Source organism: Mytilus edulis, chromosome 7, assembly GCF_963676685.1.
Source record: "Mytilus edulis chromosome 7, xbMytEdul2.2, whole genome shotgun sequence".
NCBI lineage: Eukaryota > Metazoa > Mollusca > Bivalvia > Mytilida > Mytilidae > Mytilus > Mytilus edulis.
Genome location: NC_092350.1, coordinates 19,358,716 through 19,373,107, shown reverse-complemented (window position 1 = coordinate 19,373,107; position 14,392 = coordinate 19,358,716). Strand labels below are relative to the sequence as shown.

At 34.6% G+C, this 14,392-nt stretch overlaps 1 protein-coding gene across 1 annotated transcript in view; it reads left to right on the top strand.

Moving 5' to 3' along the window:
• Positions 1-14,392, top strand: part of LOC139480943 (sulfate transporter-like) — a 55,224-nt gene continuing 40,832 nt past the window's right edge. The window contains exon 1 of the mRNA XM_071263932.1: positions 1-97. The gene's annotated coding sequence lies outside the window, so the exon portion shown is untranslated. The remainder of the gene's footprint in view (positions 98-14,392) is intronic.

Below are 14,392 nucleotides of genomic sequence, written 5' to 3'. Positions count from 1 at the left end.
TGCATCAGGCTGTTGGATTGTTCCTGATTTGTTATCGATTTCACATCCGTTTTCCCAACAGACTTTAACCTATAATAAACGACACCACAGATATTTTGTAAGTATTTGTGTTTTTGTTTGTTGTCATTAAGCATCTATATACTAACCAAATTCCATATTAGTATTTTTTTATTGTATTAGTTATGTTTGGTTTCAATAACACGCATGGATAATAAAAAAAGTATCAAAGAATTTCTGAACAACTGGTAGAGATTTGGTTTTATGTGTTTGTGTGAAAATATAATACATGATTTGCCGGTGTAAATCGTCATTATAATAAAAATAAGTTGTGTGTCAATAACAATATGGATTTAGTAATATGAACAATTGTATGGAAAACAGAAACGTATAGTTCGCAATATACAGCTCATTCGCTTAGTAGAGTGATGGCTCCTATTTCTTTTTTGGAATAAAAATCGATATCTTTATTATCATTTGACAGATGTATATTTAATGACGTATATCGTTTTATATAAATGTAGCTTATTTTCAAGATAGCAAATCTAAAGACAATTGTATCACACAACAGACTGTGCAACCGTCATGCACCCTTTATCCCATTTGTTGTCCTAAACACTATAAATTTCGTTAGATTCTGTGATTTTTTTCTGTTTATTTCCCCAATTGAAATTATACGAGAATCAATTAAACTATTGTTCTGGGCTTGTTTGATACTGAATGTTAGCATCACAGTCAAGCTGCATAATTACTATGAAACTTTCAAATGACTTATACCTCTAGTTTTTGAATTTCAGATCGGTCTATTAGAACATATTCAATAACAGCATACAAAATATTGTCTTGTTCTATTCGGAGTTTGAAGGTTCTTGCTGCTTCTATCTTTAAATGTTCAAATACTTCTTAGATGTCAGCCATGTTAATATTGTTAACCGTTTGAATTATATTCGTATTAACAAATTCAAACGACGTTTGGTATTCTTTTAAACCTCATAAAATGATGATAAAAAAGATGTATGATGAAAATGCATGATCAAAATCATTGTCTGATCAGTCAAACTGTTCTATACTGACAAAAATACAACAAAAGCACCGACCAGGAGTGACCTTGGGCAATTTTGACCGTCATTATGATCCTTATACAAGTCTCTGTACGGTATTATATTTTATGTACTATCAACTACAAACACGTGTTACTTTTTGGCGGATATAACGAAACCGTAAACAACAGTCATACAAGTGTGAGGTTTAACTATCTATACTACCAGGTTTAATCTTCATTTCAAGTTCTTCGGAAAATGTCTGTACCAAGTCAGAAATATGACAGTTGTTTTCCATTCGTTGTATATTAATATAGCCTAAAAATCATATGAATTAAATATACATCAAATACTTATGTTTTGCATGTCGAAATTAGTCATCCTTCTGCTGCATAATCTAGCTTCACTTATAAGGCGAGTGTAATATTTGAAAAAGACGTCTAGTTAAGGACTTTAATGCACCCACCTTACACACGGCTAATTTCTTTTTTAAATGAAAGAATAATGATTTAACTTTGATTTTTGCCCGGTCGTCACAAAATCGTACGGTGCAGTTTTTGTAAAATTGACGTTTATTTCAGAAATTAGTTGAAAATTATAAAATTACGACATGTTTTTTAAGCAAAAGAAATTAGTCGTATCTCTTCTTTTAGACAGAATAATTAAGTGAATTAGATTCTTAAAATAATGAAAAACAATATTTACAACTATAACTCCATATGCTTTTACATTCCTTCTAAATATTTGACATTTTGTACGAAAATTTTCATAATCCTGACCTTTTCGGATCTACAATTAATTTTTTTTATTAAATGCTTTTGCACTCTATCCATTTTAGAACACACCAAATCACTCATCAGTTATCGTTTTTTCATTCAAGATCAAGACTTTATCTCAACATTTCTTAAAATCACGAATTTCTGTAATTTTATGATGTTGGGTAAAATCACTATAGTTTCCGGAATCCTTTACACAGTGTAGATACTATTCTGTACGCTATCCGGAAGTCGCGATTTTCGAAGCGAGAACTTTTTGGATCACATTTTAAATTTGATGGGTATACTGAATTAAACGGTAAGTTGATCATCTGTACATTGCTTAATGATTAATTCAGCCGACATCGATATTCTCAAATGGTTTAGAATTAAATTCCGCGCATTCATTATTCGTATCTTTGCCTTAATCAAGAGATTTTCAAGTGCATCACTAAGAAAAATCAGTCGGCGAACCTAAAAACAATCTTTTACCCTCTTAGTGTTCAAATAAACGTAAAATCCAGACTTAATTAACTAAATGAAGTATATTTCAAGTGGTGGTAAAAGTTTCAACCAGATCTTTGAAGCCAGAAATAAGAAAATTACACTTGTTTGAATTTCTCACTACATACGATCAGTCTCGCTTGTATATTTTAAAACTGTATGATCAGTCTTTATATCACTGTATTCTAGTGGTGATTTCAAAGTTATTTACGATACATTAGAAGGTGGCATTTTTCTAAATAACACAAATATTTTTCAATACATTCACATCCTGAAACATATTTTAGCTTAATAGGGTGTACTCGACTTACTACATTAAGTATAAGGATGTTTAAATGTTGCTAAAATAAGCGGAAGGTTTGATGTATACTAGTATATAAGTTTCAGAAATGTCCTCCGTTATACTTAAAATTGTACAAACACACAGATTTAGTTATTATATAAAAATGCATGTATTTACACACATTCGAGGCCGTACTGTAGCCTATCATAATTGATCACAGTTCCTTCACTTTGTTTAAGATGTAGAGCTGTCTCTTTGACACTCAATTGTACACCACTTTGTCAAGCGAAGGGTTAAAAATCGTTAAAGTGATGAAGGAGTCCGTCTTTCCGTTCGTCCGTTCGACCGGTACAATATGTTTCGCCGGTTTTGTAAGCGCATCTCCTCATAAACCACTTTATCTATACATTGGGGGTTCCGGCCATTTTTAAATGGAGAGGGGGTCCAATCCAGGAGAAAAGGGGATTTCAAATATATGTTCCCATACAAATGCATTGATAGTTAAAAAAGGGTTTCAAACTGCCGGATCCCCCTTTTTTTTAATCCGTCACTGATATAACTATTAATTAATCTTATTCGGATCCCTTATCATAAATGATAATGACTGTATTGTGCACCGTCTATTTCGAATTTTAGTAAAAATCTTTTATGGGGTTACTTTATATAAGATACGGACTTGAACATTGCATTATATGGGGGCACCCATCAGGTATTTCCAACACCTCCTAAACCAATCATTAAAGTTTTCTGAAATTGCTCCATTTGTACTCGATTAATGCATTATGGACCTTCTATTTCTGTAAACTTACCAAAATTATATCACATGAATTAACCCCCTATGCAAAGCTGTCTTTATCCATTTTTTGTTATTTTAAAAGCGACAAGCTTGATTTATGTTATGATCAATTGGTCAACGGAGGACCGTGTAAATAATCTTTAAAAATGTAATAGCTATAAAGAGATAACTGTAACGATACACTATTACAAAGTCCACAAGCGAATCATGTATAACATTTTAGGCATTTGATTTTAAATAAGACTGATGGAACAAAAATACAATTATTTTGCCATCTAAAAAAATCATCAGAAATATATTTGTATTGTCTGATGAAAGTAATTACAGTTCCCTGGATAGTTCATAATATCACATATACACGTATATATATACCTTCAAATTGCTGTTGTTTTTTCTTCAAAATCACGACTGGTCATACAGTCAAAAAATCTGAAATCGCTACTAGAATACAGTCAGTTCTAGACTGATCGTACAGTAATTTTTTGGGATCCTCGAGGAAAACATATTTTTTATGGGAAATACGAATATTCTACTTAAATACGAAAAGAATATTGAAACAGTATATATTTAACTGTATGTATAGTGATGCAAATATTTGCAATAAAAGATTATTTGCTTTGTACTACGAGAGCAAAATTGTCCATCGATTTCACTTTTTTCTACCAAGTTGATGTGATGCACACGTATATTTTATATTCTAATGCATGTTTTTGTTACAGTAATTCATATTTATGATGCTATATATACCTTGAAGATGTTCAAAGCACTTTGTAGATATAGGAGTAAACAAATGATGAGAAAAGTTATCGTAGGCAAAACCGTCCTGTTAGCCGGTTGGAAATCATCGCTTCGAAAATCGCGACTTCCGGATAGCGTACAGAATAGTATCTACACTGTGCTTTAAGTGTCAGACCACCAATTAAAAATCCCTATCTGTTCAACCAAATTTTGCAATTTTCACAGCTTTCTAAATATTTTACCTTAAGTTTAACTTCAAGGAAACCAGGTATATCCTGAATTGTACATGTGTCACCTTTCTACATGCCAATTTTCAACCAATGTTTAAAGTCTTGTAACAAATTTCTGATCTTGAAAAGACAGGTACTACCAAAATAACTCTCGGTTTTCTGGAAATCTTAAATTAGTGTACTATGTAGCGCATTAATCCTGAATTTTTAATGCAAACTCATAGACAAGTGAATTTTGGCTCAAAATGGTCTAAATATATTTCCCTTTCACCAAAAGTTTCATTTCTGCAAATTTGTGGGTTAGTTTAGGTAAACAATGACATCAAAAGCACTATTTTGTGTCAGAGTAGGACTACTTTTACATACGTTCTAAATTGGAGGGAGTAATTGGTGGTCTGACACCTTTATCTATTTCGTTATCGTTTTTTTACTGAATATATTTGTCGATTTCCGTGTACTTAATAGTGGTATTAGAGGACGATAAATCATATTTAAACGGTTCTATTTCTATCTTGAACTTCAGTGTAGCTTAAATAAATATAAAATCGTCCGAAATTAAGATCAAATCAAAGTAAAACATAGTTTTTGAGTTCTGTAGAATTCACCCATTTCTAAATAAGGAATCGTATCGGCAAATTGTAGAGGAAATCTTCCGAGTCCTGTCAAATTTTCACAGTCCAGTTCACAATGAAACCCTTCCTTTGCTAAAGAGCAAAAACTATCTATTGATTGACACAGATGCATAATCTGTCATGTATTTACTACATAGAAACTATGTAGTTAAACACTTTTAAAATGAAGATACAGTTGTATTGCCGCAGTGGGAAAACGAAAAGATGAAGTTTACAGAAGACTGGTCGATGAATATGAAAAAAATGAAAACATCCCATTTAAAAATACAAAATATCATAAAAGTTGCTATGAATATTTCAAAAGTAAGCACAACCTATCATCTTCTGTTTTGTCTGTACAAAGACTGTGTGCTACATGTACCAATTCTACCGACCAGTCTCTTCTCATATATCAACGAGGGCAATAGATCTACAACTCATTCTGATTTGTCTGTTTGTATATAAATGTATATAAAGCCTATAAGCAAGTTACACAACTTCATAAGGTATCCTCTGAGTAGCAAACTCAAGCTGTATTGAGTGTTAAAATTCATATATTTCCTACAATATATAAAAAAAGAAGATGTGGTATGATTGCCAATGAGACAACTATCCACAAAAGACCAAAATGACACAAACATAAACAACTATAGGTCACCGTACGGCCTTCAACAATGAGCAAAGCCCATACCGCATAGTCAGCTATAAAAGGCCCCGATCAGACAATGTAAAACAATTCAAACGAGAAAACTAACGGCCTTATTTATGTAAAAAAAAAAAGAAAGAACGAACAACAAATATGTAACACATAAACAAACGACAACCAATGAATTACAGGCTCCTGACTTGGGACAGGCACATACATAAATAATGTGGCGGGGTTAAACATGTTAGCGGGATCCCAACCCTCCCCCTAACATGGGACAGTGGTATAACTGTACAACATAAGAACGAACTATAAAAATCAGTTGAAAAAGGCTTTAACTCATCAGATGGACAAAAATACAAGTGGACGTAATGATCTGATTTACAAAATAACTCATGATAATTTTACTATTAAATCTTTATACCATCGAGCTTGCATTGCTAAATATATGTTACGAAGTCAGAAAGTAAAGAGTAAAATTTTATTCTGAACATAAAACAGCTTTTACTAACATTTCGACGATTAAAAATGACGTGCCTGTACAAAAGGAAGTATTCTGGTTAACAACTTTAATTACTTGATCAGTTAACCGGGCTTAATTTATGCCCGAGGATCGCCTGACGTGAACAATGAACAAAGCCCATACCGCATAGTCAGCTATAAAAGGCCCCGATAAGACAATGTAAAACAATTCAAACGAGAAAACTAACGGCCTTATTTATGTAAAAAAAAAAAGAACGAACAACAAATATGTAACACAGTTTTGTTTAGGGGCCAGATGAAGAACGCCTCCGGGTTTGGGAATTTCTTGCTGCATTGATGACCCATTGGTGGTCTTCGGCCGTTGCCTGCTTTTTGAACGGGTTGGTGTCTCTTTGACAAATCCCTCATGTCCATTTCCAATTTTTAATTCAATCTGAATATAGTAGATCTTGTGTCCGCTTTGAGCAAAACCTCTGCTGTACTGGTATATGCCCATGCCAAGGAAATTGTCTTTGTATGGATATTTTGACCGATATGAATGATTAGATTACAAGATAAAATGAAGTTTTAATATTCCGATATCGCAATATTCCGACACCTAAATGGTTCTACATCCCATTGGTCCGACGTTTCGATCATTTAGGTTATACGCTAACGGGATTTTAACATAAGAAAGCCAAATAAAAGGTTCAATATTAGGATAACCTTGTCCTCCGTTTGAAGCGGTGAAACAAGATATAAAAAAGTATTACGTAATGCCAAAGTAGCCGAAGGTCATCACTAGCGCAATTTAAAAGTACAAACTCCTTTGTCAAGTGTTGTTTGATTATTAAGATATCTCAAGATACACGGCGGCCGACTAAAGTAAAATCAAACACAGTTTGACGTACAATGAGTGGTCATTTTTTCCTTGTGATGTTTTATATTAAAATTATCAATTTGTTGATATAAATATACTAGTATCACTTTACTCATTTTAGCAATTTTAATGTACAGCTCATCATGGGACTTTCTAAACAATTAAAAATACGTCGTATGTTAAATTTCCCCTTGCTTCAAATATTTTATTTCGGATTATTTATATCAAATTTGCAGATATATGTTTGTAAATACGTGCAATCAAATGATACGGAGGTATAATAAGATTTAGATAATACAAGGGCGACTACAGATACAGTTGTGCGACTTCATGGTTGATTTTCAAAGACTCCGAGAGAAAACGTTACGTAACATGCGTTACCGTTAAAATCAACCAAAATTAACACTATGATAGAAATATATTTTCCCAACAGTAATACAGCATACCTATAACATTGTTTCATTTTTGCATTTGTTTTGACTCGATTTTTCTACTGGAAGTATCCGTGAATTGAAATTGCACCCATGACCTTTGGTCTCGATTTAAAAACAAAATGCACCATAATTTCTTTTGACGACCGGGATATTTAGAAAGTACACATTCTTAGCTTTCCAGTGATATATAATTTAGACGTGTGTTAGGTAGGTGCATTAAAAATGTAAATTTGGCTCTCATATCACTCTTCTATATTCATCTGACATTCTTTCAATCACTGAACATGCTTAGCACATGTGCAATCCATCTCTTACAACGGTTAAATCAAAGGTTTCTTGGATACGGATTTATTCAAATGTGTATTCAAATTTAGATATGTCAAACTCGTGTTTACGACTTAAAACTTAACATCGTACCACGTATTCATGGTATTATCGTACCAAAATTTGCAATTATTTATGCAAGTAGTCCTTATCAAAATGGTCCATTATTGAATGCACCAATTCATACAGTTCATGAGATACTTGTTTATCTTAGTAAAGGTGATTTTTTTTAAGAAATAGCTTAAGTTATACTTGCTTCACTGCGAATTTATCCATCTATTTATGGGTAAGCGGAAGAAGGGATCCCGTAGACCGCCCTACGTCACGATTCATGAATTATGCATATTCTATTAATAGGCTATTTATAAACGATTCTGAAACTACTTATTCTAAAAATAGAATATTCTCAACATGTACAACTATAAAAAAAAAAAAACGATTCAAAATCATTAACTTTCATGTAACACGGTGAATTTGCTTTATTTATTTTTTTATCACATGAAAAGGAAAATGTACCGCATTACAGTAGCATACGTACATCACAGTCGTTAAATATATATACAGATTCCTTTTTAAAATAAACATTATACATTTAATTCATCATGTTCATATATATATGATAAACAGTAGTACTTAGTGCCGTAATGATGTTGTAAAGACCTGCAAATGTCACATGCACGTGGTCCCATGGCTTTGGATATACTATGGAGTTAATAATATTTTTATTATCCGTTTAAAAAAGTATTTTTATGTAGGCAAAATGAAAAAAGATGTAGCTTACACACGTTAAACATGTTACACGTACTAAGGCTTTATAGGAATGTGAGAGGGTGTTTAAACTGGTCTGCGTTTAAAGAAACGAATCTGTAATCTGACCCCCTGCTGTCTGGCCATTCTACTATCGCGGGACGTTCTATAGGAACCATTGTTACTTGTTTACAATAAAGCTACTGTTAGGGCGTTCTACAGGATCCCCTGGTCGTTCTACATGATCCCTTGTTGTCTGAACCTTATATATCTACTACAGAACGTTCTATAGAATCCCTTATATTGTTTGTTTATCATGTATACACTAAAGGACGTTCTACAGGATTCCCTGGGCAGTCTACAGGATTCCTTGTTGTCTGAATATTTTATATATACATATAACATGTATAAGCTCATACCATATTTATGAAATATATTCTTGGTGTAAACAGAAAGTCAAGTAATATAGCTGTAATGTCAGAGATTGGTAGATTTCCTTTGTATTTTACTATAATTTTATCAATTTTAAAATATTGTCATAGACTGGAACGTTTGAAAGAAGGATTATTATTTGATGCATTTATATGTTGTAAACATACAGTTACATAGTTCTAATGTAAATACATGGTATTCTAGTATAGAATTACAGGACTTCAAAAAAAGAAAGTCAATTTGTAAATTAAGAATAAGCGCTCACTCATTAAAAATTGAGACAGACAGATATTCAAAAAAACATATAGAAAGATCTGAGCGTCTTTGTTCTAATTGCTCACTCGGTAAAGTTGATGATGAGCTTCATTTTTTATTAGAATGCCCTCTTTATGATATTCAAAGGGACGATTTTTTCCAAGACATTTCTAACAATTGTTATAATTTTATAAATTTAAATAAATCTTCTAAATTTTTATGGCTCTTGACCCAAGAAAATGTTACTCTTATGGAAAAACTGGGCTGTTATATTGGTGACTGTTTTGAATTAAGGAGATCATGTATGAACACTAACACTAAGTCAAGTAAACAATTTGAGAATAAATACATATATAATGTAATTTTATTATTCACAATATATATGTGGTTTTTAGCTTGATTCTGACCAATGCGTATATTCCAAATATATATGTATATGCCTCTATTATTGTTGTTGTTACCAATTATGTAAATCAATTGTCTCTGATTTTATGCCCTTTAAGGGCCCTGTAATTTGGGGGAAAATATATATAGGATCCCATATTGTTTGTTTATCTTGTATATACTAAAGGGCGTGTTCTCCAGATCCCCTGTTGTCTGAACATTATATATAAACTATATAACGTTCTATAGGATATCCTATTGCTTATTTTTGATGTATCTATACTAGGCTAAGAGAACTTTCTAAAGAATCCCCTGTTGTTTAATTGTTTATCATGTTTATACAAGAGGACTCTCTACGGGATCCCTTGGTCGGTCTGTGGGATCCCCTGTTTTCTCAACATTATATATAAACTATAGAACGTTCTATAGGATACCCAATTGTTTGTTTTTGATGTATCTACTAGGCTAAGAGAACGTTCTACATGATCCCCTGTTGTTTGTTTTTCAAGTGTATACTATAGGGCGTTCTACAGGATCCCCTAGGCGGTCTACAGGATCCCCTGTTTTCTCAACATTATATATCTACTATAAGACGTTCTTCAGGATCCCCTGTTGTTTGTTTTTCAAGTGTATACTATAGGGCGTTCTACAGGATCCCCTAGGCGGTATACATGATCCCCAGTTGTTTGTTTTTCAAGTGTATACTATAGGGCGTTCTACAGGATCCCATAGGCGGTCTACAGGATCCCCTGTTTTCTCAACATTATATATCTACTACATGTATAAGACCTTCTACAGGATCCCCTGTTGTTTGATTTTCAAGTGTATACTTAGGGCGTTCTACAGGATCCCCTAGGCGGTATACAGGATCCCCTCGGCGGTCTACAGGATCCCCTGTTTTCTCAACATTATATATCTTCTATAAGACGTTCTATAGGTTCCCTTGTTGTTTGTTTATCAAGTATATACTATAAGACTTTCTACGGGATCCCTTGGTCGGCGTGTTGGATCCTCTGTTTTCTCAACATTATATATAAACTATAGAACGTTCTATAAAATACCCTATTGTTTGTTTTTGATGTATCTACTAGGCTAAGAGAACGTTCTACAGGATCCCCTGTTGTTTGTTTTTCAAGTGTATACTATAGGGCGTTCTACAGGATTCCAAATGACGGTCTACAGGATCCCCTGTTTTCTCAACATTATATATCTACTATAAGACGTTCTACAGGATCCCCTGTTGTTTGTTTTTCAAGTGTATACTATACGGCGTTCTACAGGATCCCCTAGGCGGTATACAGGATCCCCTGTTGTTTGTTGTTCAAGTGTATACTATAGGGCGTTCTACAGGATCCCATAGGCGGTCTACAGGATCCCCTGTTTTCTCAACATTATATATCTACTAAAAGACGTTCTACAGGATCCCCTGTTGTTTGATTTTCAAGTGTATACTATATGGCGTTCTACAGGATCCCCTGTTTTCTCAACATATATCTTCTATAAGACGTTCTATAGGTTCCTATGTTGTTGTTTTTCATGTATATACTATAGGGCGTTCTACAGGATACCCTGTTTTTACGGGATCCCTTGGTCGGCCTGTGGGATCCCCTGGTTTCTCAACATTATATATCTACTATAAGACGTTCTACAGGATCCCATGTTGTTTGTTTTTCAAGTATATACTATAGGGCGTTCTACAGGATACCCTGTTTTTAAAAATCATGCATTTAAAAAAGTACTTACAATAGGTTCTCCTGTTGTTTGTTTATCATGTATATACCATAAGGCTTTCTATAGGATCCCTTGGTTGGTCTACTGGATCTTCTCTTTTCTCAACTTTTTTTATCTACTATAAGACGTTCTATAGGGTCCCCTGTTGTTGGTTGTTCATGTTTATACTATAGGGCGTTCTACAGTATCCCCTGGGCGGTATACAGGATCCTCTTTTGTTAAAACAAATTATGCATCTGAGATAGGAAATTCTATAGGTTCCCCTGTTATTTGTTGTTCAGGTTTATACTATAGGGCGTTGTACAGTATTTTAAGATCCCTTGGGCGGTCTGCAGGATCCCCTGTTGTCTTAACATTATATATCTACTATAGGACGTTGTATAAGACCCCCTGTTGATTGTTTTTCATGTTTATACCTTAAGGCTTTCTATAGGATCCCTTGGTCGGTCTGTCGGATCCCCTGTTTTCTCAACATTATATATCTATAAGACGTTCTATATGATCCCCTGTTGTTTGTTGTTCAGGTTTATACTATAGGGCGTTCTACAGTATCCCCTGGGCGGTCTGCAGGATCCCCTGTTGACTGTTGTTTATGTTTATACTATAGGGCGTTCTACAAGATCCTCTAGGCGGTCTACAGGATCCCCTGTTTTCTCAACATTGTATATCTACTATAGGACGTTCTATAGGGTCCCCTGTTGCTGGTTTTTCAAGTGTATACTATAAGGCGTTCTACAGGATTCCCTAGGCGGTCTACAGGATTCCCAGTTTTCTCAACATTATTTATCTACTATAAGACGTTCTATAGGATCCCCTGTTGTGTATTTTTCAAGTATATACTATAGGGCGTTCTACAGTATCCCCTGTTGTCCTAACATCATATATCTACTATAGGACGTTAATAAGACCCCCTGTTGATTGTTTTACAAGTCTATACTATAGGGTGTTTAACATGATCCCATGGACGGTATACAGGGTCCCCTGTTGTTTATGAATTATGCATTTAAGATAGGACATTCTAAAGGTTCCCCTGTTGTTTAATTATCATGTATATACTATAAGGCTTTCTATAGGACCACTTGGTTGGTTTGCAGGATCCCCTGTTTTCTCAACATTATATCTCAACTATAAGACGTTCTATATGATTCCCTGTTGTTTGTTGTTCAGGTTTATACTATAGGACGTTCTACAGTATCCCCTGGGCGGTATGCAGGATCCCCTGTTTTCTCAAAATTATTTATCTACTTTAAGACGTTCTAAAGGATCCCCTGTTGTTTGTTTTTCTAGTGTATATACTATAGGGCGTTCCACAGGATCCCCTAGGCGGTCTACAGGATCCCCTGTTTTCTCAACATTATTTATCTACTATAGGCCGTTCTATATTGTCCCCTGTTGTTTGTTGTTCATGTTTATACTATATGACGTTCTACAGTATCCCCTGGGCGGTCTACATGATGCCCTGTTGACTGTTTTTTTATGTTTATACTATAGGGCGTTCTACAGGATCCACTGGGCGGTCTACAGGATCCCCGTTTGTCTAAGAATATATATCTACTATAAGACGTTCTAAAGTATCCCCTGTTGATTGTTTTTCAGGTTTATACTTTAGGGCTTTCTATATGATCCCTTGGGCGCTCTGCGGGAAACTTTGGGTGGTCTGCAGGAATCTCTGTTTTTTCAACATAATATATGTAATATAGGACGTTCTATAAGACCCCATGTTGATTGTTTTTCATGTTTATACTATAGGGCGTTCTAAAGGATCACCTGTTTTCTCAACATTTTTTATCTACTATAAGACGTTCTATAGGGTCCCCTGTTGTTGGTTGTTCATGTTTATACTATAGGGCGTTCTACAGTATCCCCTGGGCGGTATACAGGATCCTCTTTTGTTAAAACAAATTATGCATCTGAGATAGGAAATTCTATAGGTTCCCCTGTTATTTGTTGTTCAGGTTTATACTATAGGGCGTTGTACAGTATTTTAAGATCCCTTGGGCGGTCTGCAGGATCCCCTGTTGTCTTAACATTATATATTTACTAAATGGCGTTCTATAAGACCCCTTGTTGATTGCTTTTCATGTTGATACGATAGGGCTTTCTATATGATCCCTTGGGTGGTCTGCGGGAAACTTTGGGTGGTCTGCAGGAATCTCTGTTTTTTCAACATAATATATGTACTACTTAGTATAAGACGCTCTATAGGATCCCCTATTGTTTGTTAATCATGTATATACTATAGGGCGTTCTACAGGATCCCTTGGGCGGTCTACAGGATACCCTGTTGTCTGTACATTATATATTTACTAAATGGCGTTCTATAAGACCCCTTGTTGATTGCTTTTCATGTTGATACGATAGGGCTTTCTATATGATCCCTTGGGTGGTCTGCGGGAAACTTTGGGTGGTCTGCAGGAATCTCTGTTTTTTCAACATAATATATGTACTACTTAGTATAGGACGGTCTATAAGACCCACTGTTGATTGTTTTTCATGTTTATATTATAGGGCGTTCTAAAGGATCACCTGTTTTCTCAACATTATGTATCTACTATAAGACGTTCTATAGGATTTCCTGTTGTTTGTTTATCAATTGTATACTAAAGGGCATTCAATAGGATCCCCTAGGCAGTCTACAGGACCCCCTTTTGTCTTTACATTATATATCTACTATAGGACGTTCTATAGGGTCCCCTGTTGTTGGTTGTTCATGTTTATACTATAGGGCGTTCTACAGTATCCCCTGGGCGGTATACAGGATCCTCTTTTGTTAAAACAAATTATGCATCTGAGATAGGAAATTCTATAGGTTCCCCTGTTATTTGTTGTTCAGGTTTATACTATAGGGCGTTGTACAGTATTTTAAGATCCCTTGGGCGGTCTGCAGGATCCCCTGTTGTCTTAACATTATATATCTACTATAGGACGTTGTATAAGACCCCCTGTTGATTGTTTTTCATGTTTATACCTTAAGGCTTTCTATAGGATCCCTTGGTCGGTCTGTCGGATCCCCTGTTTTCTCAACATTATATATCTATTAGACGTTCTATATGATCCCCTGTTGTTTGTTGTTCAGGTTTATACTATAGGGCGTTCTACAGTATCCCCTGGGCGGTCTGCAGGATCCCCTGTTGACTGTTGTT